This window comes from Phyllopteryx taeniolatus, chromosome 3 (assembly GCF_024500385.1).
Source record: "Phyllopteryx taeniolatus isolate TA_2022b chromosome 3, UOR_Ptae_1.2, whole genome shotgun sequence".
NCBI classification, from domain to species: Eukaryota; Metazoa; Chordata; class Actinopteri; order Syngnathiformes; family Syngnathidae; genus Phyllopteryx; species Phyllopteryx taeniolatus.
This window is the reverse complement of record NC_084504.1, coordinates 1,288,347-1,314,127: the sequence shown is the minus strand read 5'-3', so window position 1 is coordinate 1,314,127 and position 25,781 is coordinate 1,288,347. Positions and strand designations below refer to the sequence as shown.

The following is a 25,781-nucleotide window of genomic DNA, read 5'->3' as shown; positions in this document are numbered from 1 at the left end:
GCTGATAAGTACTACAGTGCAACAAATCAACACACCAGGTACAATATAAGCAGTGTCACAAAAATTCCAGAACTGGTGTCACAACCCAAGACTACAAAATATGAGTTTTCCCCAGATGATCAACCAGCACATCTACAAACGCGACGTTTGCTCTGTTCAGTGCGCAAGAAGAGGTGAGAGTTGCGGCAGGACAACTCATGGCTGCTTCACCGTGACGACGTGCCTGTTCACAGTAGACTGCCCATCTAACAGTTCCTGGCCAAAAAGAAGATTGTCGTGCTGGAGCAACCTCCCGAGCCCTACTCATCCAACCGAGCTCCGTGTGATTGCTTCCTCTTGCTCAAGCAGGTGACACGAGTCCTGGAAATTCTCTGACGCACCTCGTACTAGATGTTTATATTAAATTAATATTTCATTCATTTTCACGTTTCATATATTGTATAAATCTCGAAAGCCAAGCAAGAAAGTGAGAGAAATTACAACTCGACTGTATGCTATAATTGCAACACATATTGTATAGTGCAGCTATAATTTATTGCAATCTAATTACATTGACAGAACCTTAGTCATTTTTGTTTGTGTATCTTTAACGATTGTTAATATTCTCCATCACATCAACATGTACTGTACAGTCTACCTTGTCTGATAATTTTGTCAGTCCAGTGTGTGCTTTGAGGAGTTTTGAAGCGTGTTCCCCCATACGGTCAATAGAGGACGCTACGATGCAGTATGTGGCTCCATTCAAATTGCTTGTGTATAATTTTCACAGTAAACATGAATATAAAAAAGAATGCCAGGTTTAATAGGTCAACATGCATATGACAATTCAGATATGTGACAAAGTAATTGTTTAATGTGTGCGTGCGTTAGTTATCAAAACAACTGCAATATCAAGTTTGTTTTATATGTATCACTTTGGTTCTGTTAGTCATTCTTTTCTGCAGGGTGACTGAGATGCAGCCAAATCATATTTGCAAAAGACATTTAAAAAAAAAAAAAAGAACAGATCAGACATTCTCTCTCTAGTGTAAACACTCAGCAAACCCAACAGCATGACCATAAGGCGCAGCTCCAACATGTGTAACCAAACAGTCAAATCCCAATGATGGTGTTTTATGATCTGTTTGATAACTTGTGTGAAATAGCACTCCCTGTTCACTTATAAATCCCTGCTAATCCCCGCGAGGTAGTGACAGCTGATTTAGAGACGCTTGGGGCTCTGTTGGTGAAGATAAACTGAAGTACTTTCTAGGAGCAAGGTCTGCTAAGGGCCTGCAGAGTTTAAATCACTCTTTAAAGAGACAGGGAGCCTCAGCGTCACTGAGGGCCACTGCATGGACCAATCGCCAGAACACGCTGTGGTCAGACAAAGAATATGCCATGCTACTCTTTTGGTGATCTGCTCAGTTTCTTTAAGTAAGAAATATTACTGGTAGAAAGAAAATGACTTAGAGTAAAATATTCGTCTACTGGTAGTCATAATACTAATATATTAACTCCATGTTTGGCGTATGGGTCATTTACATATACAATACCGGTTAAGAGACTTAGAGCAATTCTTTTTATGCCGCCTTGGTTTTATATGGGTAAATGCTTCCCATACTAAAAAAGCTACACCTAAAGTCCTATTTTCAAAAAGTTAGTGATGATTTACAATTTTAGGCATTCATCGAAAAGTTGGTACTTTTCGACCAAGCAAATGGTGGTGGCCTATTCAAATACACTTCTTGCATAACATTAAAGACATACACAGCTTCATAAAAAAAGCACAATTTGCGTGATGCCCTTCAAACTCTGTGGATACAAGTGTGTAAATGATCCTAACTACTCATTGAGCCCATTACACTCTTGTCTTTATACAATCGTAATAACGGTAAAGACATGCAACGGTTCCTACACTTTCACAAACATCATACATCATACATATTCATTCATATCTCAGCAGTAACACCATTTATCTTTCTGTCTGCTTTTGTCTGAATTAGAGGCAGACAATTTTTTCGGGATTCTCACCGCATCCCATTGGTCCCGCAATGGGATAGGAGTGAGTTTTGATATTAATCACAGAGTTACTGGGAGCCGGTACTAACGTCACGGGAAGTGGGCGGAAGCAGAGTAAAAACGGGGTGGGGGGGATTGGTGGTAGAAAGGTAGTGGGATTCTGTAAAATTTTGGCTGGGGATTGGGAGGTAATGGGATCAATCTCTGTGGGAGTGAGCGGGTGTCAAAATCTACTCAGCCTCTATCTAGTCTGAATGCAAAATGGCTGCCTCATCCTAGCACTTCAGCTCACAGATCCCTCTGATTTACTGCAACAACATAATGAGGCTCACTCCAATGGTATTAATGGTAAAGACAGTTTGAATGACAAACAAGGACTGTTCGTAAAATAACCACAAAAAAAGGAACTCTGAAAACACTAAGATGTAGTTTTGTTAGTTTTCATGGAAAAAAATTATTAAGCATCCATCCATTTTCTGTGCCGCTTATCCTCACTAGGGTGGTCACGGGCGTGCTGGAGCCTATCACAGCTATCTTCGGGCGAGAGGCGGGGTACACCCTGAACTGGTCACCAGCCAATCGCAGGGCACATTTAACCAAACAACCATTCACATTCACTTTCACACCTACGGGAAATTTAGAGTCTCCAATTAACCTACCACGCATGTTTTTGGGAGGAAATCGGAGTACCGGAAGAAAACCCACACAGGCACGGGGAGAACATGCAAACTCCACACAGGTAAGGCCGGGATTTGAACCCCGGTCCTCAGAACTGTGAGGCAGATGTGCTAACCAGTCGACCACCGTGCCGTCAATCTGAAGCAATGGAAGAAAAATCCTATACATCCAAACATGTAATTACCGTTGCAAATCATGAAACTTCATTCGGACACCTAACGGTTAAGACATTTTGACAAAGTAATAGTATTCTCTGAGAAACAATTATGACCTTTAGATGGATAACAACTGCCAATAATTCAAATACTCATATTAGTCAAATTAATGGATTTTCAAAAGGAAATACAGTGGGCCATGTCTTTACCATTATTGATCAAATTATATGAAAATGACGCATATGCCATTCCTCACTTGAGTGCATCGCCTGGTGAATAAGGGAACAAATGAAGTAGATAAGAAACATCAGTGTAAAGGTAAAAAAGGAAGAACAGGGAGGTAGCAGTATGTCTGGTTAACACACTACAACAAAAACAGTGAGAAAATCATGGTCCATACTGCGGGGTGATCAACACAATCAAAAGCTGGGGGGTGTGGGGGCACAGGGTAGAGGGGACATTGGGGTGACGATGAGCCCCGGAGCAGGGGTGAGACAGGAGGTGAGAGAGACCTGGTGGCAGGGCCCAGACCTGGGTGGTGCGGCGTTAACAGGCCCCTGGGGATCCAGTGCTGCAGGACCATATGGGGAGCAGTGAAAGGGAGGGAAACAGCGGGAGCCCCACAATGACAAGCCACCACTGCCCCTGCTTCAGCTGTTCCTCTGGAGCCCTGGGGACCTGGGGATTAGACGCACACAACAAAGACAACACATACAGGAGACACACAAACACACGCACATTTACAATACACTATGAAAAATGGGGGAGGGGGGGGAGAAATAAAAATCACTCCACTCACGAAACAGTAATGGAAAAGGTAAACACACATACACACTTACAATCTTGCATGACTTATGTACTTTCCAAATAAAATGCTAAGCAAAGAGGCCATCTACTGAGACTGCACAGGCAAGTAAGTGCAAAGCGGCAAGGCTAAACCCGTTCCACTAATGTACTGAATTGTGTATGCCAAACAAATGGTACACAATAACATCTGAGAACCAGGCACAAGCCACTTACTCAGAAGGACATTTCACACACACATCCATACACCAGAAGAAGAAACACCCACAAACTGACACATTATCGTTAAGACGTTATGTACTGCCCAAAATTAAAGCTTGAGACATCTTATTAGAACATGTTATTTTGTGGGAATTTAATCAATTAATTGATAATTTACCATGTAATGACAATGAGAGTAGCTAATATAGAGTAGATAACAGTCAGGGAAACAGTTTTTTCCCAGATAATCGACACAACAGCTGCTAGCCGACACATACACCTCCTCAACTGAGAAAATAGGCCAGGTGTGAAGAAAGGAAACAAGGCAGAAAGGAAATAAATGTGAAACTAATCACAACTGTGCTTCAAAACATTATTTCCAATTCTTTCATATGCTGTACACCAGTCCCATTCTGATGAGATCCCATATAAAGAGTAAATTCTGCCTTCACGATAATGCTCAGTTTGGATCAACTCCTCCAGGAAATGTATTTAAGTTTTTTATTGTGCTTGGATCCAGGTATCACAAAAGGTATCACAAGAATATATAAACCCCGAAAAGTTCCACTTCCAAAATATTCCAATCAACTTTTAACATCATATAAAGATAAGCAAACAAGAAGTGAAGGAACGTACAACCCCAATTCCAATGAAGTTGGGACGTTGTGTTAAACATAAATAAAAACAGAATACAATGATTTGCAAATCATGTTCAACCTATATTTAATTGAATACACTACAAAGACAATATATTTAATGTTCAAACTGATCAACTTTATTGTTTTTAGAGAATAATCATTAACTTTGAATTTTATGGCTGCAACACGTTCCAAAAAAGCTGGGACAGGTGGCAAAGAAAGACTGAGAAAATTGAGGAATGCTCATCAAACACCTGTTTGGAACATCCCACAGGTGAACAGGCTAATTGGGAACAGGTGGGTGCCATGATTGGGTATAAAAGGAGCTTCCCTGAAATGCTCAGTCATTCACAAGCAAAGATGGGGCGAGGTTCACCTCTTCGTGAACGAGTGCGTGAGAAAATAGTCGAACAGTTTAAGGACAATTTTCCTCAACGTACAATTGTAAGAAATTTAGGGATTTCATCATCTACGGTCCATAATACCATCAAAAGGTTCAGAGAATCTGGAGAAATCACTAAATGTAAGCGGCAAGGCCAAAAACCAACATTGAATGCCCGTGACCATCGATCCCTCAGGCGGGCCTGCATCAAAAACTGACATCAATGTGTAAAGGATATCCCCACATGGGCTCAGGAACACTTCCGAAAACCAATGTCAGTAAATACAGTTCGGCGCTACATCCGTAAGTGCAACTTGAAACTCGACGATGCAAAGCAAAAGCCATTTATCAACAACACTGAGAAACGCCGCTGGCTTCTCTGGGCCCGAGCTCATCTAAGATGGACTGATGAAAAGTGGAAAAGTGTTCTGTGGTCCGACGAGTCCACATTTCAATTTGGAAATTGTGGACGTTGTGTCCTCCGGGCCAAAGAGGAAAAGAACCATCCGGACTGTTATGGACAAAAAGTTCAAAAGCCAGCATCTGTGATGGTATGGGGTTGTGTTGGTGCCAATGGCATGGGTAACTTACATTTCTGTGAAGGCACCATTAATGCTGAAAGGTACATACAGGTTTTGGAAAAATATATGCTGCCATCCAAGCAACGTCTTTTTCATGGACGCCCCTGCTTATTTCAGCAAGACAATGCCAAACCACATTCTGCACGTGTTACAACAGCGTGGCTTCGTAGTAAAAGAGTGCGGGTACTAGACCTGTCTCCCATTGAAAATGTGTGGCGCATTATGAAGTGTAAAATACGACAACGGAGACCCCGGACTGTTGAACAGCTTAAGCTGTACATCAAGCAAGAATGGGAAATAATTCCACCTACAAAGCTTCAACAATTAGTGTCCTCAGTTCCCAAACGTTTATTGAATGTTGTTAAAAGAAAAGTTGATGTAACAGTGGTAAACATGACCCTGTCCCAGCTTCTTTGGAATGTGTTGCTGCCATAAACTTCTAGGTTAATGATTATTTGCTAAAGACAATCAAGTTTATCAGTTTGAACATTCAATATTTTGTCTTTGTAGTGTATTCAATTAAGTATAGGTTGAACATGATTTGCAAATCATTGTATTCTGTTTTTATTTATGTTTAACACAATGTCCCAACTTCATTGGAATTGGGGTTGTAGAATAGTAGCTTAAAATGTATGATTCCAGAACTCATAAGGCCCCCCGCACACTGCATGAGCGCTCAAGCTGATTTGGACTGGATCATCACAAAAAAACAAAACAAAACAAACAAACAAAAAAAAAACAGTTCTGACTAACCCCAGCATCTGCTGCACGTACAGTATAGTCTACTTTATGACATTTATTAAAACGAGAAATGGATAGATTCAAGAAGAAGAAGTGGATTGCTAAAGAGAGTGGATGTAGGAGAGAATAAAAGCGAGAGTGGATATTTTAAGTCTCGCTGGCTCCCATTCATCTCAATGTACACAGCGTGGTATTTGCCCACAAACTTTGGTTTTTCACCTACAGGCACATTATAAATTACAAATATAGTTGGGTATTGTTGTGAAATCGAATATTTGATCGCCGCCGCCATTCTGTCTCTTGCTAAATGTATTGTGGGGAAATGTATTTGTCGCGTGAGTGAAAGCATATGTGCATTTTGATTGGCTGTAATCTGCAACATTGCTATGGTGTACACCGGCGATTTACATTTCTTATCCACCACTCATGAAAACAGTTGCCAAACCCTGCACACTACGCGACAGTTCAGCCGGGGTCGGCTGCATTGCTTGGTGTGCAGCAGCCTTAAATCTTTCAATTTCTAATGTATAAAGAATCAGTGTGAAAACCTCAGGTAATGTTTATGTACTGTAACGTCATCCATCCATTTTCTATGCTGCGTGTCATCATTAAAGTCGTGGTTGAGCTGGAGCCTATCCTGGCTAATTTTGCGGCAGGGTATATCCTGGACTGGTCGCCAGTCAATCGTAGGGCAGCTATGGATAAACAGTGATCCACACCCACATTCACACCATGCTGCCATATGTAACTTCAACACAATAGTATTTTTAGCTACCTGCACTGGCAACCTGCCAAGCTGCTGTCAAGCCTGCTAACCAAACTTTCATCTTAATCTAATGTTGTCTAAAACTCTACTTGTGATGTGCTTGTGGAGGTTGTCTGGTTTGATCAAATGATAGCTTATGGTAGTAGCGGTGGTTGTGTGTGTGTGTGTGTGTGTGTGTGTGTGTGTGTGTGTGTATGAAATCGAAAGCTTAACACAACTGCTAAATCTACCCCATGGCAGCAAATACCTGCTGCCTGCTCCCTTTCTGTCCTTCCTGTAGCCCGGGGCGGTGAAAGCAGCCTTGGCTAACATTGAGCTGCATTTCCTGGGGCTGAAAGCGAGTACCACCTGTCCGCCTACAGTGAATTATAAGTAAAAGTAGCCTTCCTATTTGCATCAGTCATCCATCTTCACTAAGACAATTGACTATAGGTACTGTTTGCCAAGACTCCAAGGCGGAACTTCTGCATAAAATCTCAGCCAGCCCAACTATTTCTGGTTGTCATCATCTCTTCAGCATTCTGTTTGATTTTTAGAAATGCTATGTGCTTTGCTCTCGAAGTAAAATGAAGAAGTTGAAGTTTCAGCAAAAAAGAGGCACTGTTGCCAAGCATTGCTTGGTGCCTTTTTGTCAGGCTTCTTCTAGCCTAAGTACAACAGCATTCTTCGTTTTTACAGTTCCCACAGATGAAGAGATTCGACGTCAAGGGATTGTCGCCATTCGCAGGGAAATCTTTAGCATGATAAGTGCTACTCACTTGTGATACTCACAAGCTCCTTTTATACCCAATCGAGGTGAGTAGCAGTCATTTAAAAAAAGAGAAAATACACAAGAAAGCAACAGAATGTGAGAGAAGACAAAGACCACCACCCGAGGAAGAGACAGAATGAAGCAACAGACACATCTGGCCAAAACAATGTCTTAATGCAGTGTTCCCCAACCTTCTTCGCACCGCGGACCGGTTAGGAGTCAGCATTTTACTCACGGACCAGATGTGGTGGCATGCACGCACATACGCACGCACATAAACGCACACACACAGACACACAACACAAACACTCGCTTCTGCTTCGTCCTTCGCCGTTCGTGGTGCGTCCACTGTGGGCGCGATGCAGTAGTCGGCGTTATTGTAGCCAGCCAGACCAGACTGGAATTCTGTAGCTCCTCAATGAGAGTAGACTTTGAACTCTATAAAAGTAGTTCTGCCTGTGTCGAGCAGAAACCTACGGCTGTATCTGTATTAGAGCGGACTTGGTGCGTGAGAGTCAACTGTTGCGATAAACCTGTATTTTAAGTAGGACTCCTGATATAGTGCTGTTTCGTTTGCGAACGTTTCGTTCAAAAGAACAAATCTTTTCAGTAAACGTAATGAACTGACCGCTCCTTGAGACGTCACCTTATCGTGGTGGAGGGGTATGTGTGTCCCAATAATCTGAGGAGCTAAGTTGTTTGGGGCTTCACGCCCCTGGTAGGGTCAACCATGGCAAACAGGTCCTAGGTGAGGGACCAGACAAAGCACGGCTCCGAAAACCTCTATCAAGAATGCATTAAATGGATCAAGGTTTCCCTTGCCGGGACGCGGGTCACCGGGGTCCCCCTCTGGAGCCAGGCCTGGAGGTGGGGTTCGAAGGCGAGCGGCTGGTGGCTGGGCCTGCACCCATGGGGCCCGGCCAGGCACAGCCCAAAAGGGTAACATGGGTCCCCCTTCCCATGAGCTCAACACCTGTGGGAGGGACCATAGGGGTCTGGTGCAGGCGATCCGATCCCCGGCTACAGAAACTGGCTCTATGGATGTGGAATGTCACCTCTCTGGCAGGGAAGGAGCCCGAGCTGGTGTGTGAGGTTGAGAAGTTCAGACTAGATATAGTCAGGCTCGCCTCCACACACGACTTGGGCTCTGGTACCAGTCCTCTTGAGAGGGGTTGGACTATTTTCCACTCTGGAGTTGCCCATGGTGAGAGACGCAGAGCAGGTGTGGGTATACTTATTGTCCCCCGGCTCGGCGTCTATACATTGGGGTTCACCCCAATGGACGATAGGGTAGCTTCCCTCCGCCTTCGGGTGGGGGGGACGGGTCCTGACTGTTATTTTTGCCTATGCAACAAACAGCAGTTCAGAGTACCCACCCTTTTTGGAGTACTTAGAGGGGGTGCTGGAGAGTGCTCGCGCTGGGGACTCCATCATTGTGCTGGGGGAATTCAATGCTGGACAATGATAGTGAGACCTGGAAAGGCGTGATTGGGAGGAACGAGAGTGGTGTTCTGTTATTAGACTTCTATGCTTACTGGTTTGTCCATAACGAACACCATGTTCAAGCATAAGGTTGTCCACACGTGCACTTGGCACCAGGACACCCTAAGTCACCGTTCGATGATCTACTTTGTGGTCGTGTGATCGGACTTGCGGCCGCATGTCTTGGACACTTGGGTGAAGAGAGGGTCGGAGCTGTCAACTGATCCACACCTGGTGGTGAGTTTGCTCCGATGGTGGGGGAAGATGCTGGTCTGACGTGGCAGGCCCAAACGTATTGTGAGGGTCTTCTGGGAACGTCTGGCAGAATCCCCTGTCAGAAGGAGTTTCAACTCCCACCTCTGGCAGAACTTCACCCACGTCTCGGGGGAGGCGGGGGGCATTGAGTCTGAGTTGACCATGTTCCGCGCCTCTATTCCCGAGGCAGCCGACCGGAGCTGTGGCCGTAAGGTAGTCGGTGCCGGTCGTGGCGGCAGTCCCCGAACCCGTTGGTGGACACCAGCGGTGAGGATGCCGTCAAGCTGAAGAAGGAGTCCTATCAGGCTTTTTTGGACTGTGGGACTCCTGAGGCAGCTGATGGGTACTGGCTGGCTAAGCAGAATGCAGCTTTGGTGGTCGCTGAGGCAAAAACTCGAGCATGGGAGGAGTTCGGTGAGGCCATGGAGAACGACTTCCGGACGGCTTCGAGGAAATTATGATCCACCATCCGGCGTCTCAGGAGGGGGACACTGTGTATAGTGGGGATGGGGCGCTGCTGACCTCGACTCGGGACGTTGTGAAACAGTGGGGAGAATACTTTGAAGACCTCCTCAATTCCACTGACACGCCTTCCTATGAGGAAGCAGAGTCTGGGGTATCTGAGGCGGGCTCTCCTATCTCTAGGGTTTAGGTCAAAGAGGTGGTTAAAAAGCTCCTCGGTGGCAAGGCCCCGAGGGTGCATGTGATTCGCCCGGAGTTCCTAAAGGCTCTGGATGTTGTGGGGCTGTCCTGGTTGACACACCTCTACAACATTGCGTGGACATCAAGGACAGTGCCTCTGGATTGGCAGACTAGGGTAGTGGTCACTCATTTTAAGAAGGGGGACCGGAGGGTGTGTTCCAACTACAGGGGGACCTCAGCCTCCCTGGTAAGGCCTATAAAGGGGTGCTGGAGAGGAGGGTCCGTCGGGAAGTTGAATCTCAGATTCAGGAGGAATAGTGTGGTTTTCGTCCTTGTCGTGGAACAGTGGAACAGCTCTTCACCCTCGGCAGAGTCCTCGAGGGTACATGGGAGTTCGCCCAACCAGTCTACATGTGTTTTGTGGACTTGGAGAAGGCGTGGGGGTGCTTCGGGAGTATGGGGTACCAAACCACCTGATACGGGCTGTTCAGTCGCTGAACGACCGGTGTCAGAGTTTGGTACGCATTGCCGGCAGTAAGTTGGACTCGTTTCCGGTGAGGGTTGGACTCCGCCAAGGCTGCCCTTTGTCACCGATTCTGTTCATAACTTTTATGGACAGAATTTCTAGGTGCAGCCAATGCGTAGAGGGGGTCCGGTTTGGTGGTCTCAGTATTGCATCTCTGCTTTTTGCAGATGATGTGGTTCTGTTGGCTTCATCAGGCTGTGATCTCCAACTCTCACTGCAGCGGTTCGCAGCAGAGTGTGAAGCGGCTGGGATGAGAAGCAGCACCTCGAAATCTGAGACCATGGTCCTTCGTCGGAAAATGGTGGAGTGCCCTCTCCAGGTCGGGGATGAGATCCTTCCCCAAGTGGATGAGTTCAAATATCTTGGGGTCTTGTTCACGATTGAGGGAAGAATGGAACGGGAGATCGAAAGGAGGATCGGTGTATCGGTCCGTTGTGGTGAAGAAGGAGCTAAGCCGAAAGGCAAAGCTCTCTATTTATAAGTGGCTGGGGAGAGGGAAATCTGGGCTTCCCTGCTGAGGCTGCTACCCCCGTGACCCGACCTCGGATAAGCGGAAGGCAATGGATGGATGGATGGATGGTAATGAACTGAATTCGTTTATGAAATTATTTTGTTGTTTGAGCTCTCCCGCCGTTAGCCAGCCCGCTCGGACCGGAAACAGAAGCGTTTGAGCCGGCTGGTACCGGAAACGGAAGCGTTCTGTGCAGTCTCGACGTGTCAATTGAGACGAGCAGCTGGTGCGGCGGAGAAGTTCCGGTCAATTTTCAAAATAAAACACATTGACACACGAATTGCAATACAACAGAAATTATATAAATTGGTCATTCTTTCTCTGCGGCCCGGTAACAAACGCTTCACGGCGCATCTGTGGTTGGAGACGACTGTCTTAATGGTCTATGACCTTGCCGTGCATCCTAATTAGAGCCCAACAGATATGATATTTTTTTTTAGGCCGATGCCGATTCCAATATTTGGCAGAGTAAAATTCAGATAACTAATTAATCACCCGATTAATAAAAACATCTATATGTAATGAATAAAATAATATAGGATAAAGCGGTACGGAAAATGGATGGATGGATTTTTTTCTTGTATTTGTTTTACTTCACAACAGAGTGAAAAATCTGCAAAAATAGGTAGATTTTTTGGCTGATTTTTGCCAATTTATTCATGTTTTTTTTTTTAAATGTCATTGTAATTGTCTTATGTTGTAATGTGTTAACGTGTTTAAAAAAAAAAATGTACAAAAAAAAAAAAAAAAAAAGTGATATCCTCCGATCGAATAATCTGTTGGTTCCTGGTCCTGATCGTTGTCAACCTGGCGCTAGACGAAAATGCATGTCTCCAAGAAATAAATTTGCCAACTGAGACAGCAGGTTGAGAACCTTATATTTGAAGTAAAGATTCGGCATTCATCATTTTGCGTCCTCGGATAAAGACGTGGTTATTCACCAGGTAAGACATCAGTAACGAAGAATATAAATGCATCCAATTTTACTTTAAAGTTGCATTCTTTGAAAATTGGACACAGACTGTAGTTGAGTTCTGGACTTGTAAGAGTTATTGCATACATGTAGTGTATATTCATATTTATGAATATAATTTGACAGGTACAGCTTGAAGTCTTTGTCCTTCCTGGCAGCTGACTCTTGGAGCGATCGTGTGAAGAATGCGATCATTTTGCTTGGAAATGGATAAGCTGGCTATGTCCGTACAACAGAAATACATGGAAAATAGTCAATTAGTTGCCATTTTTACAGTAATGAGTCTGGGCTGATGAGATGAGAATGCAAACCATCCTTCAGACTCTATATAATGAAGAGGAGGAGCACGATAATGTATGTGTTTGGGGGGTTGGTGGGGGGTGGGGGGGTAGATGAAGAAGCTAGCACCAGCACCTGCTGTGTCACAAGTTATAGCCTGTCTGTTAAGTAAATCACCCAAATCACTAATACAACCACCTTGCCATCACCCTGGTCAAGTTGATAAAAAGAGGCAAGACTCAAACTTGGGAGGATGACTCCCTTCCAAAGATGTGTGATTAATCCATGATGATATATATATTATTTTCCCTCCTTGCACCGTTATAAGGGGTTTCAGATCTGTGGTCTTCAGCTGCTTTCTCCTCCAACCACACACATTCACACCAACACACCTCTAATTCACATTCACTCGCTTTGTCTGGGTTTTCAACTTTAGCCTTTCGTGATCCCCTTCTCCAATCAGCGGAGGGGTGAACACCTCCTGCTCTAGAGGTAGTCTCAGAATCTCCAGAAGTCTTAAATAACACACACAGACAAGACCAGAGTATTATGAGTATTATTATTGTGTGGTAGTTCTTTCTCCTCTCTGTATTTTGATGGAGTAAAGTCAGAGACCTTTAATAAAGACACATTGGAACTGTTTTAAATTCTGGGGGGGAATGCATATCTAATTTAAACTGGCGTAATTTATCACATTATGGCGCTACAGAATTGTTTTCGCATCGTTTATATATCATACTTCTAGTGAGAATATCTTAGATTCCAGTCACTCGTATGAAACAGGCCATTACTGTTTTCACACTAAAAACGATCGACGGAAGGGTTACTTCGGTGAAACAACCTGCCCTTTACTTTTAACGAGTGCATATATCATGAAGAAATCTGAGTGCAATAATTGTTCATCATCATTGAGACAACACTGAACCTGGTGGCTGAATGCAAAACAGATTTTCCTCCAGGTGGGGTGGAGTGTTGGAGGCAAGACTCACTCTGTGAAAGGAGCTTAATATGAGTTTCAGCATGATGGAGTATTTAATGGTGTTTTTACCCCACTGAGTATAACTAGGACAAAAATAGTTCAAACATTTCATTGTCATTTTCAATCTGTTTCGATATATATATTAACAATGTCAATACACCTAGAATCCATTCCTGTGCCATGTCTGTAGGGTGCAAGTATTCAAAATATACATAATATACGCAATATACTCACAATTTAGCAATCAAATTCTACACAAACACATTAGGTAGGGAGCTGTTGTATTGTTGTCATGTTTAAATAAACAGCTGTATCTCATTCTCCAGTGTTTTACACCAGTCACACTGCAAACACCAGTATCGGGGGGTAACAATTAAGCAATTGTGTGAGTTACAATTTTATGAATTATAAATGTGAAACATCAAGCCAAACCAAATGCCAATTGAACTCTTTTATTCCAAACACAATAAATATATATTCATTTTGAACAAATCTATCAAGTGTCTTGCTTCTGTGTGATGCTTCATTTATTTTGTATTTACCAGCCCTACAAATTTAAATAAGAAAAGTGAAAATGATGAAAAATTTGGCAGTACATATTGCTACCCTGACACTTTCAACACCTTAACACCACTTTTTTTTTTTTTTTCTAGCACAAATACATTATTAATGGGAAATATGTGTGGCTTCTTTAATGCTATGCATACCTATGCCAAGGTGAAAAACACGCCATGCTTTATTCATTCTGTATTCATCTATGCGTTTTGCAAAAAAAAAAACCTACCAATTTCGAATAAAATATATTTGAGGTGGGAGAAGGCTAAGGAAGAAACCAATTTTTTGTCATGTAGGTCCAGATAAAGGTGCAGATCCAGTATATACTTTTTGGGAAATTTTGTTAAAATTTTGAAGTTGGTGCGGGCATGTATATAACACTCTCCTTAGGGGATATTGTTTTTTTTTGTGGGGGAGGGGGGGAATTTTACAGACCAATAACCATTAAAAAATACCCAGGAAAACAGGGCTAAGAGTTTTCAGAAACAAAATGTCTTTAGCCATGAGTTTATACTGTAATTGTATACCTACTAATAAAAACACAAAGGAGAAGTTGTAATGCTTTTCAAATAATTTGGTGTTAGAAACATTGGTTTAATCTTTGTATACCTTGCCAAACTAGTAGTGCTCAACATAAATTAAAGCCCCCTTTGAAAAACTTTTTATCCATGTCTTTGTGCACAAAAATACTTTGAATTGTGAAGATAATAAGGCTCCTGTAATTTTGAATTTTTCTACTATGTAGCATTGCTAGACTTATTTATTTATTTATTTATTTTTTTTAAATTGGAACATGGTTAATTTGTATGAAAATTATATATTGTGTGAGCGCATTGTCAAATTTCATTTGCAATTACTGGCTCACATTTGTTGGAGTATTTTGTAGTATGCCACAGAAAATATTGATTCTGACTAACTTCAGTTAACTCAAGGTTAACTGAACACTGCATACAGTAAGTGATTTTACTACTACTACTACTGGCAATATTTAGTGGAGAGGTTGAAAGAAACATTGAAGATACAAATCAGAAATTCATTTGAACAAAATCAGACTCTCAGAATAGAGCAAAAAAAGGAGGCAGAAGAGTCCCAGCTTGTGTGCATACGTGAGCGTGTGTGTGTATGTGTGAGCGCGCGTGTGTGCTTACTTGTCTGTGTGTGTATATGGGTGTGTGTCCCAGTCCCAGAGCGTAAGGTGAGAGGGTTGTTGTGCTCTGTATTTTATTGTGCTTTAGCCAGCAACTGAGCCAGACTTTTAATTGCAGTAGCAGTTGTGGGAGGGGCTGCCGGGGCGCCTCGTCACCCTGCTGTCGTGAGCTGGGAGCCTGGGAGTCAGGGCAGGTCCTGATCCCCTCCCAGGGGGCTCGGGGACCCAGCAAACAGTCACCTCTTCCTCTTGACGATGCACACCTGAGACTCCTCGTGCTCTCGCCATCGCATTACCCATCCCCCATCAACCGCCTTCCAACTCCAGCCCTTTCAGCGCACTTTCTCTCCAGTCCTCCCCTCAGCCCTCTGACATTATACAGCTCACAACATCTGTCTATACACATCCACTGATCAATTGGCTTGACTCGGAGCATATTGACGCTGGCATCGGCTTCATTGATCACATCCAGCCTCTGTGGTTGTGTTTTCAAAGATAATTGGGCCAGGGAACTTGCCTCACTATGAGTGACAGTGAGCTGAAATGATAATCAACTGGATCCAGTCCAACTACAATCCCAGCAGGACCAGCTGGACACGATGCAGACAACAGGGTTTCACATTTTTAATAGTACCTTTGAGCTGTAGTCTCCAACAGCCATGAGTCATCAACATGAACAATTGAAAGGTTTGATCATGTCATTAAATGACCACCCCATTGGAACATATTAGAATTAATCTCAACTCAATAATAAAGAGTTAACAGAATAATGTATGAGGGGCAGTCAAAAGGTAATGAGCCCAACTTCATTTTACTGACTATTTTTTTTCCTGTAATGTTTAAGGTTTGGAGTTTCAATATTTGTTTGAAGGTTTATTTAACGCAGGTTTTGTTTAAACATGTCCTCTTCGTGTCAGCCATTTTGGAAATGATGTCATTGTTGGATGCCCATCAGAAGCAGAGATCTGTGATTTAATTTCTTGCTTTGGAAGGGGACCCACCACTCAATATTTTTAAAATTCTGAACGTGTATGTGGAAGCTGTAATAGGCTACAGCACAGTCAAAAAGTGGGTGTCCAGGATCAAAGGCGAAGAACAACAGCCTGCTTTGAGTGACCTTCGGGACAAGTAAAAGAGCAGCAGACCATCTTCAGCGGTTAATCTTACGAATAGGGATACCATTGATGACGTCACCATTGATGAAATAACCCTAACCCCACACACGTTTTTCACCTTTGAAAATGTTGAGTTGTGGTTCCCCTTCCAAAGCAAGAAATTCAATCACAGATCTCTACTTCTGATGGGCATTCAACAATGACCTCATTTCCAAATTGGCTGACAAGAGGACAGGCGTAAACAAAACTTTTCTTTAAAATATCTTTCAAATAAGTATTCAAACTAGAAATCATGGAAATTTCAGGAAAAAAATCAAATTATCTGTAGGTTAAATTAAATTGGATGCATTACTTTTTGACTGTCCCTTGGAATTGCTGCTCAAGTGTTGCAGCAATGTACTGAACTAGACCCCCTGCTGCCTTCAACACTCAAACCGAGTTGTCAGCGAAATGATGCAATGCTTTAATAAAAAGGCTGGCTCATATTAAAAGTCATTATTAGGTGGCCTTAGCTAACCCCATTATGTTCCCATTAGAGGTAATAACATAAACGGCTACCTCATTTGTTTCATTTGGCCGTTCTACATACTCAGAATTAAATGACACTGGATTTTGACTTAAGAAGACTGAGTGTGGTCTCACTTCATTAATGTTCAATTTACTCCTGTGACGTCATTAAAAAAAAAAAAAAAAAGAAAGAAAAGCGACTCCTCCAGATATCAAAAGAGATTTATGTAGGATAATGAGTGAGGGAAATCAATATTTCATACAAGAGTGAGATTTATGGTCTGTTATGTGTCGTTTTGAAAAATATACTGATGCTTTCAAACATCGACGCAACACAGGGTGAGGAGAACGAGAATAGCTTTGCAAAATGGTGATCTAGTTGGTGAATAGGATGAGCGGTAGCAAGCCCAGGGCATAAGACTACATATTCAGAGAGAAGAGGACTCAACCTGCTTTTGGAGGATGAAAGCTGCTAAAAATAAGCAGAAATCACTGAAACTGAGAGAAAGGGGCGCTGAAAGCCTGGGTTTTGACCCTCGCCAATTTAAGCCAGAGAGCCCCCACATCTCCACTGCTGCCCCCTCTGCCCCGTCTCTGAGCTCAAACCCTCAGTTAGACGCTGTGCCCTGTGCTCAGACTGTCAGGCCAGCACACCAGCTCACTACCGAGAGGCATTATGCTAATGGGGGGGGGGGCCTTCTTTCCTCTGCGTGGCCCTTCACTGCTCAGTGGATCGGCTTGCCTTAGGGCGCTGCTGCTTGTTTTGACAGTACATCCCCTGATAGTTGGGATTAGTCCAGCTTGTTTGGCTAAACTAGGAGAGGGGGATCTTTGGCTACTTTGGGTTTTTGGAGCTCTGCTGGAGCCAGATGCCTCCTGCTTTTATCCCCACCAGGATAGAGCCTGCAAACCCCAAGGCCTGCCCACAGCCATGGGCAGCCATAACCATCCAGGCAGTGTCAGGACCCTCAATGCGCACATGCGTCACATAAATACTCTCCTCATACCATATCCAGAAAACAAAATATTCAGACCACATACAGTAAATAGTACCTTAATACATTCAACAACAAAGGAACACAGAGCCAACCAACACACAGTAGCCTTCTGTGAAAAAAATGCAGATACAGCAAGTTCAACATCCATCGATCCATTTTCTATAACGCTTATCCTCATTAGGGTCACGGGTGTGCTGGAGCCTATCCCAACTGACTTCGTGCAAGAGGCGGGGTACACCCTGGACGGAACGCCAGCCTATCGCAGGGCACGTGTAGACAAACAAGCATTCATACTCACATTCACACCTAAGTACATTTTAGAGTCTACAATTAACCTAACGTGTGTTTTTGGTGAATGTGTTCTCCGGAGTACCCCATGCAACAGGGGGAGAACATGTAAAGTCCACACAGAGCCCAGATACAAACCCACAACCACAGGTTGAACATGTTTCTGAAAATCTGAACAGATATGAAAACATTTGAGACAGAAAATAAAAATAATTAAGAATTAATAAATAACAAAATAAATCTGCAGTGTTCCTGGCAGGCTGAAGGAAAAAACACCATGGACCCAGCAACTTCCAGGGCAGCCTTACATGAGGAAGTGCTGTTTTATGGCTACATTCCTGCTCTACATTAATGGAGGCGTCAGCCTGCTATCCGTTTGAGAGAAGCATTAACCTCTCTATTAAAGTGACTGACCTGTACTCGATGGTTCAAACAGCCGGTAGGCACATTAATGTCACATTCCCGGCGTTAGTGTCTGAAGAAGGAGTTAAGGAGAATAAATAAGAAGTGGAGTTATCTCCTTTTCAGTAGCCATCCATAACAGAAGGCTCATGCTATATTTTATTCACTAATGTCAGGTGAGGTCAGGCACACTCAGGGTTGCCCATAGACCAACCTCATCCCCTTTTTTCATCCAGATCAGCTGGAAGAAAAATTAGTTATCCCCGTTAGATTGACTACAAAACAGTTGCTACTGAGCCAAACTGCATAGAGGAAGATCTAAGACATGGAGAGGAGATGAAAGTCAAATGGGAAAAAAAGGAACAATTAAGGATTAGAAGGGGCAGGAATAAAGGTATAGTGGATGGGATGAAATTAAAAAGGGGAATCTCAAGAAGAATGGGAGAGGAATGAAGGGGACAATCAATAACAGGATGAAATGAGCATTGGGAAGAGAAGTTGGTTGAAGAGCAGACAAAGTCTAAGAAAAGGAGAACAGGGTCTCAAGAGAGCCAGGTCACAGAGGCCCATTGGTGATGTCAGCCTATTAAACTGATTTCACAGGTTCCCTTAACGAAGCCTCTGGCATGTTAAAGGGCAGGAAGCATCCTATTTCAGCCGTTACTTCCCCTCCCTTTTATTGTGCAGCAAGCGCGGGACTTATCGACAACTCCTGACAAACACGCATGAAGGAGGGCAGCTGCTGGGGCGCTCCTCACAGGATCTGTAACACATCCTGGGATTCAGCGGCAGGCCCCAGTCTAGCTCTGTCTCATTGCTCAATACTGTACTGACACAAATCTAACCGTGAATGTTCAGCACTCAAGTGTAATCAATACAGTTGTCTGTTGATATGTGTGGAACGATGGTTTATCCAATAATTTATTGTTTTGGGAATAAAAAAAAATATGGGTATATAAAGGTTTGCTTTTACAACATAACTGGGATAATTATTGCTTCTTGCAATGTGGTAATATCAGGAATCAGGATCATCTGATTATCTAGAATGGCTGGCAAAGCAGAAGAAAGAAGTAACTTCACAATTTAATGTTTACACATTTGAAGGTTTGTATCTCACGTTCCATGCTTAAGGTTACATATAAGACTTAAATGATCAAAAATCTTTCGAGGCTATGACTGTTTTGTATATTTAACATACAACTGGAATATCTTCTGCAATATCTATGCATTTCAACCTCATTATACTGTAATTGAATTTTGAGCTCATCCAGCCTAAAAATAAAGCTATAGATATGCAAGAAAATGGAATAAAATTATATGATAAAGGGTATATAAGTAACAAGTTAATTCTGAGTTACAGCTATTCAGTTGTCAAAATATCTCATGCATAAATATATATAAATAACCTAAAGTGGGAATAGTAGAACCAAGCAAAAGCACATTCTGTAAGGTAAACTCCAAGTAGGTGGTACCATCACACAACATAGGAATAAACCAAAGCACCATCCGCTGGATCTGGTGGAGCACTGCGTCATTTGTCTCGAATGCAAAATTCTCACCGGATTTGAAGTATTATTTAATAAAAAACAGATTTAGCACCGGAATTTTTTTCACAGACATGCTATGCTGGAAGCATACATTTTTGTCATGATTCATTCAGTTTCACTTTGTTTTCATGTCAGTTCACACTGACTTTTAGTTCCCTCTAGGAACCAGGAAGAATCCAGATCATTCCTTTATCACTGCCGATTGCTGTACTGCATCCTGTCCCACTCCTGTTTTTATTTTTCACTCCATGTTAAATATTTTACATTGTATTCTGTTTACATTCTTGTATTACTACCCCTGTTAGTTTGGGCTTTTTCCTGACTACTCACTTCTTACTCGCTGTAAAAAACGTTGTATCCTTCATCTTCTTCTTTTGCTGTGGTTCCTTTTTGCGTTTACCACGTAGGCTCCCATTGGTTTTCTCTTTATTTTTTTCTAATTTGAATATTTACATGATCATTTTCAGATTGGCGGCACGGTGGACGACTGGTTAGAGCGTCAGCCTCACAGTTCTGAGGACCCGGGTTCAATCCCCGGCCCCGCCTGTGTGGAGTTTGCATGTTCTCCCCGTGCCTGCGTGGGTTTTCTCCGGGCACTCCGGTTTCCTCCCACATCCCAAAAAAAAAAAAAATGCATTAATTGGAGACTCTAAATTGCCCGTAGGCATGACTGTGAGTGCGAATGGTTGTTTGTTTCTATGTGCCCTGCGATTGGCTGGCAACCAGTTCAGGGTGTACCCCGCCTCCTGCCCGATGACAGCTGGGATAGGCTCCAGCACGCCCGCGACCCTAGTGAGGAGAAGCGGCTCAGAAAATGGATGGATTTTCAGATTGTTTTTTCGCTTGAATTACCCTTTTAGGTTCTTTTTTTCCCTATTCGTCAGTAACTCTTTGTGTTGGACAGTTTTTCTTAATTGTTACTTTGTTGGAATTAAAGATTTTATTGCGTAATTCCTGGTTCAAGGTCCAGCCAGTCATTAATTGGAACACATTTTAATGCATTTGAATTTTGAAACTGACACAGGGCTAAACACAACTTGTGCGTCTAATGTTAACTCAGTTGAAAACAATGTGGAACAAGGTAAATCAACATGCTTTTACATCGCTCACTATTTCATCAAAGCAAAACTTAGTTTACATTTAACTCAGCATAAATAGTTTAATTGCTGTTCGGCCCCTGAATTTTGACTACTCACCGGAAATATCCGTTTATCCTTTCTCATCCGATTCTGCTCCTCTTGAACTAATCCAACCTGGACACAACCTTTTCGAACCAACCTTTTCCGTTTGGTAGGCATTATTGAACACTGCACACCAAAATCACAAGACATTGGAAGAGCTTTTTCCCCTTCGACAATTGACTTGTATGGTCACTGTCCCCATAATTTTGCAGCTGTATTATACTCCCTGTAATCACTGACAATTTGCCTCCATTTGTGCATTGTGTTTGAACACTTCTGTCTGTGTTTCTTTGTGCATGTATACTGAATAGGGGTGTAACGATTCATTTTAGCAATTATTTTGTCATGAGCTGTGCCCTGCAGTTCCTTTGTTGGAATTTAGGTGGCGCTTTCCACCCCTTTCGCTTTCTCACTCTCTCTCTCTTCCCAGTAATCAGCACCACCTCGGCCTCACACCTGTTGTCAATCAGCCTTCATCATGGCCTGCATTTAAGCCTACCAGATCCAGGACTCCACTGCCAGAGTATTAACGTTCATCCGTGGTACACCAGGTCTCTATTCACACGTAAGGTACGCTACTTCTCGCAATTGTTCTGATCTCCGAGTTCTTCCTCATCCTCAGTGCTCCTTCCGTGCTCCGCGCCTTGCTGATCTCTCTGGCCACGCCTTCAAGCTCTTCCACCTGCTCATGCCACCGCTTCCCGCACGTTCCTTGTCCCGACGGTCCGCCATCACGCCTTGGAGGTCCAACTCTGAATGCAATGCTAAGAAACCATTCTCCACAAACTTCTTCCACCTCCGCCTGCTTCCGAATCCAGTCAAACCTGATACAATTGTATCGTGACAGAATACTCTGGCCATCATTGACCCAGCAACCCCAGAGGCGCGAAGAGAAGCACTCACCCACCAAGGCGCCCACATTGGAAGACATGACAAAGTTCTCCGTTAGATTATGGACTCATTAAACACCCTCTCTCAACAAGTATCCCTCCTTTCTTCCCAAATGCAATCCGGCCCTCTTCTTCGTTGAGACGAAAGATACCACGCTCCACCTCTGCATCGATTACCGTGGACTCAATGACATTACCGTAAAAAGCAAATCTCCACTGCCCCTCATTGACCCCTCATTTGAACCCCTCTGTGATGCCATATATTCACCAAATTGGATCTACGCAATGCATACCATCTCATTCGCATCAGAGAGCAGTGGCGGAGGTACACTTTTATCCTTGGGGTGGCCAAGGGGTGGCCAAGGCTATTTCGGGGGGTCCACAAACGATGACAATGAATTTGTTTCTCGACCAATGAATTGGAATATGTCTCTAAATGTTGCAATGTACATATTAAGCACACAGAAGATGAGGTTTTTGCGCACAAATTAAAGTTTATTAACAATGTTTACAACACAATGTACACACAACTTCAGCAATTTTTCAATCACAGAGTAACCCGCTCACGCAGTTATCCACTCACACACACACAATTACCCACTCACAATACTCACGCACACACACGCGCAATTCACTCACACTCTCTCTGTCCACCTTACCGTTATCTGACTTGCTTCTCTTTAAAAAGAAGTTGTATATCTTGTCCCCGTCTTTTCATTTCTCAACGGACCCTATGAAAAAAAAAAAATAGGCCAGTTTTGTTACTCTTAACATCACTTACAATTGCACAACGTTATCAAATCCCCACTTCAAGCCTAAAAAATGTCAAGGGAAATAGACCACTGTCAGCTACTCAGTGGTTACCAACTGGTTTTGCCTCAGGACCCCAAATTTAACTTAGTCATTAAGTCGCAACCAAAATTGACATTCTTTAGCAACTCAAATTTATTTCACAAAAAATAGCCCAGTAATACAAAAGCCTTTATGCACAGTTGAAAACAGTCAATATATATGAAACATGAACAAACATGACAAATATGAAATATGAAATAAAAAGGCACACTTTTTAGGAATAAAAAGGCAGACTTATTTTTTTGTAGTTGAAAAAGGCAGACTTCTTGAATCAAACAGTAAAATAAAACAGACAAAATACTGAAATAAAAAGACAGAATTCAGTTGAATTACAGTATGTATGCTTTTTAAACAAGTTACACTCATGAAGCCCATTAACAGAACTTTTGTGATGCCCTCAACTCCTGAGGTTTTCTGTGAAAGCCCTAGCCCAACTGCTATACTAGTTTGTCTTAAAAGTGTTTTTAGCTTGCCTATTGTGCGATACATTATGCATGAAATAAGATGCCGCATAGAAGAGAATACTTTTGACACTGTAGCGGTGTCAGTTTTAAAGCTTTTAAACAAACATATCAGTATACCAACAGCTTAGAGACATAACAAAGGGCAAAACGTTAAGGATTATCCCCCAGCCTCCTTCACGTTATATTTCATTGAAGCCAACAGAGCATGAAACAGCTAGCTGGCCAATTGTATGCTCGTTTCAGTCCTCTAAAATCACTGGAGAAACACGTCAATATAAGTAGCAACCCGAATTAAATGTACACCTTCATGTGGAGTGGCTGTTGGAAGCAGACACTGGTCATGTGTAGACGATGTTCATGTACCCGTGGCTGCTAGCAAAACGATCTATCTGAACACAAAAATGATTTTAAACAGTGATTCATTAGGACACCACAGTTGTAAAACTTACTTTAGGATGAGGTCGTGACGTAGACTAGCTTTGGGGCAAATCCTCTTCTTCTGTGGCGATTCTTCTTCTTTTCCTAATAAATGTGGATTACAACTCTCTGTGGTACATAGCACCAACTACTGTACAGGAAGGACTTCGCAGTCAAAAGGCATCATTGATTTCAAAATGCAAACGGCTCCTTTCGACTAGACATGCGGTGCCATGATATGTCAATCATCTGGGAGGGGGAACCTGGGGGGTCCAATCACATTTCAGGGGGGTCCAGTGCTACCCCGTCCTCCCCTCTGGCTCTGCCCCTGTCAGAGAAGGGGATAAATGGAAAACTGCTTTCAATACCCCCCTTGGACACTTCAAATACCTGGTCATGCCATTTGGACTAACGAATGCCCCCGCCATCATGTCCGCCAAGTCCTCCAGCATCTCCTTGAGAACCGCCTCTATGTCAAACCTGAGAAATGTCAATTCCACCTCCCCTCCGTACACTTCCTGGGCTATATTACTGCCAATGCACAATTACAACCAGACCCAGCAAATCAGTCCATAAGAAAAACTCATCTATTCACAGTTTCTGTAATGCCTTAAAATGCCACCCAAATGTCCTGCTCCCTGTAAGGTTCCATGTTAGTGGAGGAATAGCTAGTGTTGGCTCTCAGCTGATCGCTGCCCGGCTTGGCACCGGACAGCAACATGATGGATGATTCCAGAAGAGGTCCAAAAGGCAGACAAGGGGTTAATGCCAGAGAATACAAGGTGGTAAACTTTTCAAAATGATGCAGTGAAAGGTTGAGCTCGCTATTGGCAATGGTGGAAGCTAGCAGCTTAACGGATAACTGCTTAACATAAGGTACAGTAAGTGCCCAACTAAAGATCTTGTCTTAGTTCTGGCAGCGTGCAAGTCCTCAAGGGTGGGTAGGGGGGTACCGACAATCTTTTCAGCAGTTTTGATTTTCCGTTGCAGTAGGAGTTTGTCCTTTTTTGTAGCAGCACCAAACCAGACTGTTATGGAAGAACACAGGAGTGATTCGATGACCGCTGTGTAGAACTGCATCAGCAGCTCCCGTGGCAGGCCGTGCTTTCTCAGAAGCCGCAGGAAGTACATCCTATACTGGGCCTTTTTGAGGTCGGATTTTGATGTTGATCGCCACACTTCAGGTCCTGAGAGACTGTAATTCCCAGGAACTTGAAGGTCTCGATGGTTGACACAAGGCAGCTGGACAGCGTGAGGGGCAGCTGTGGCGAAGGATGCCTCCTGCAGTCCACGATCATTTCTACAGTCTTGAGCGTGTTCAGCTCCAGGTTGTGTCGGCCGCACCACAGCTCCAGCCGTTCCACTTCCTGTCAATAGGCAGAATCGTCACCGTCTTTGATGAGGCCGATGACAGTGGGGTCATCTGCAAATTTTAGCAGTTTGACAGCCGGGTGCGTTGAGGTGCAGTCGTTCGTGTAGAGAGAGAAGAGCAGCGGAGAGAGGACACAACCTTGGGGTGCCCCAGTGCAGATGCTGTGTGTGGATGAGGTGGTCTCCCCCACCCTCACCTGCTTTGTCCTGCCCGTCAGAGAGCTGTAAATCCACTGGCAGATGGCAGGCGAGACGTTGAGTTGGAGAAGCTTGGAGGAAAGGAGTTCAGGGATGATGGTGTTGAACGCTGAGCTGAAGTCCACGAACAGGATCCTCGCGTAGGTCCCTGCACTGTCTAGATGTTCTAGGACAAAGTGCAGTCCCATGTTGACTGCATCATCCGCAGACCTGTTCACGCAGTAGGAAAACTGCAGGGGGTCCAGCAGGGGACCTGTGACGCTCTTGAGGTGGTCCAGCACGAGACGTTCAAAGGACTTCATGACCACAGATGTCAAGGCGACAGGCCTGTAGTCATTTAGACCCGAGATTGTAGGTTTCTTGGGGACTGGAATGATGGTGGAACGTTTGAAACAGGATGGTACTTCGCACAGTTCAAGATATGTATTGAAGATCTGTGTGAAGTATGGAGCGAGCTGGTCCGCGTAGACTTTGAGGCAGGATGGGGACACATGGTCTGGGCCT

At 43.5% G+C, this 25,781-nt stretch overlaps 1 protein-coding gene and 1 long non-coding RNA gene across 4 annotated transcripts in view; both read right to left on the bottom strand.

The window, feature by feature from the left end:
* Positions 1 to 25,781, bottom strand: part of LOC133474583 (Golgi-associated plant pathogenesis-related protein 1-like) — a 294,461-nt gene that overhangs the window by 183,234 nt on the left and 85,446 nt on the right. The window lies entirely within an intron of this gene.
* LOC133474581 (uncharacterized) lies at positions 156 to 23,785 on the bottom strand. Its single transcript, XR_009787566.1, has 3 exons — positions 23,741 to 23,785; positions 22,635 to 22,706; positions 156 to 3,512 (listed from the first exon to the last, which is right to left on the bottom strand). It is a non-coding gene; the product is annotated as an uncharacterized LOC133474581 (long non-coding RNA).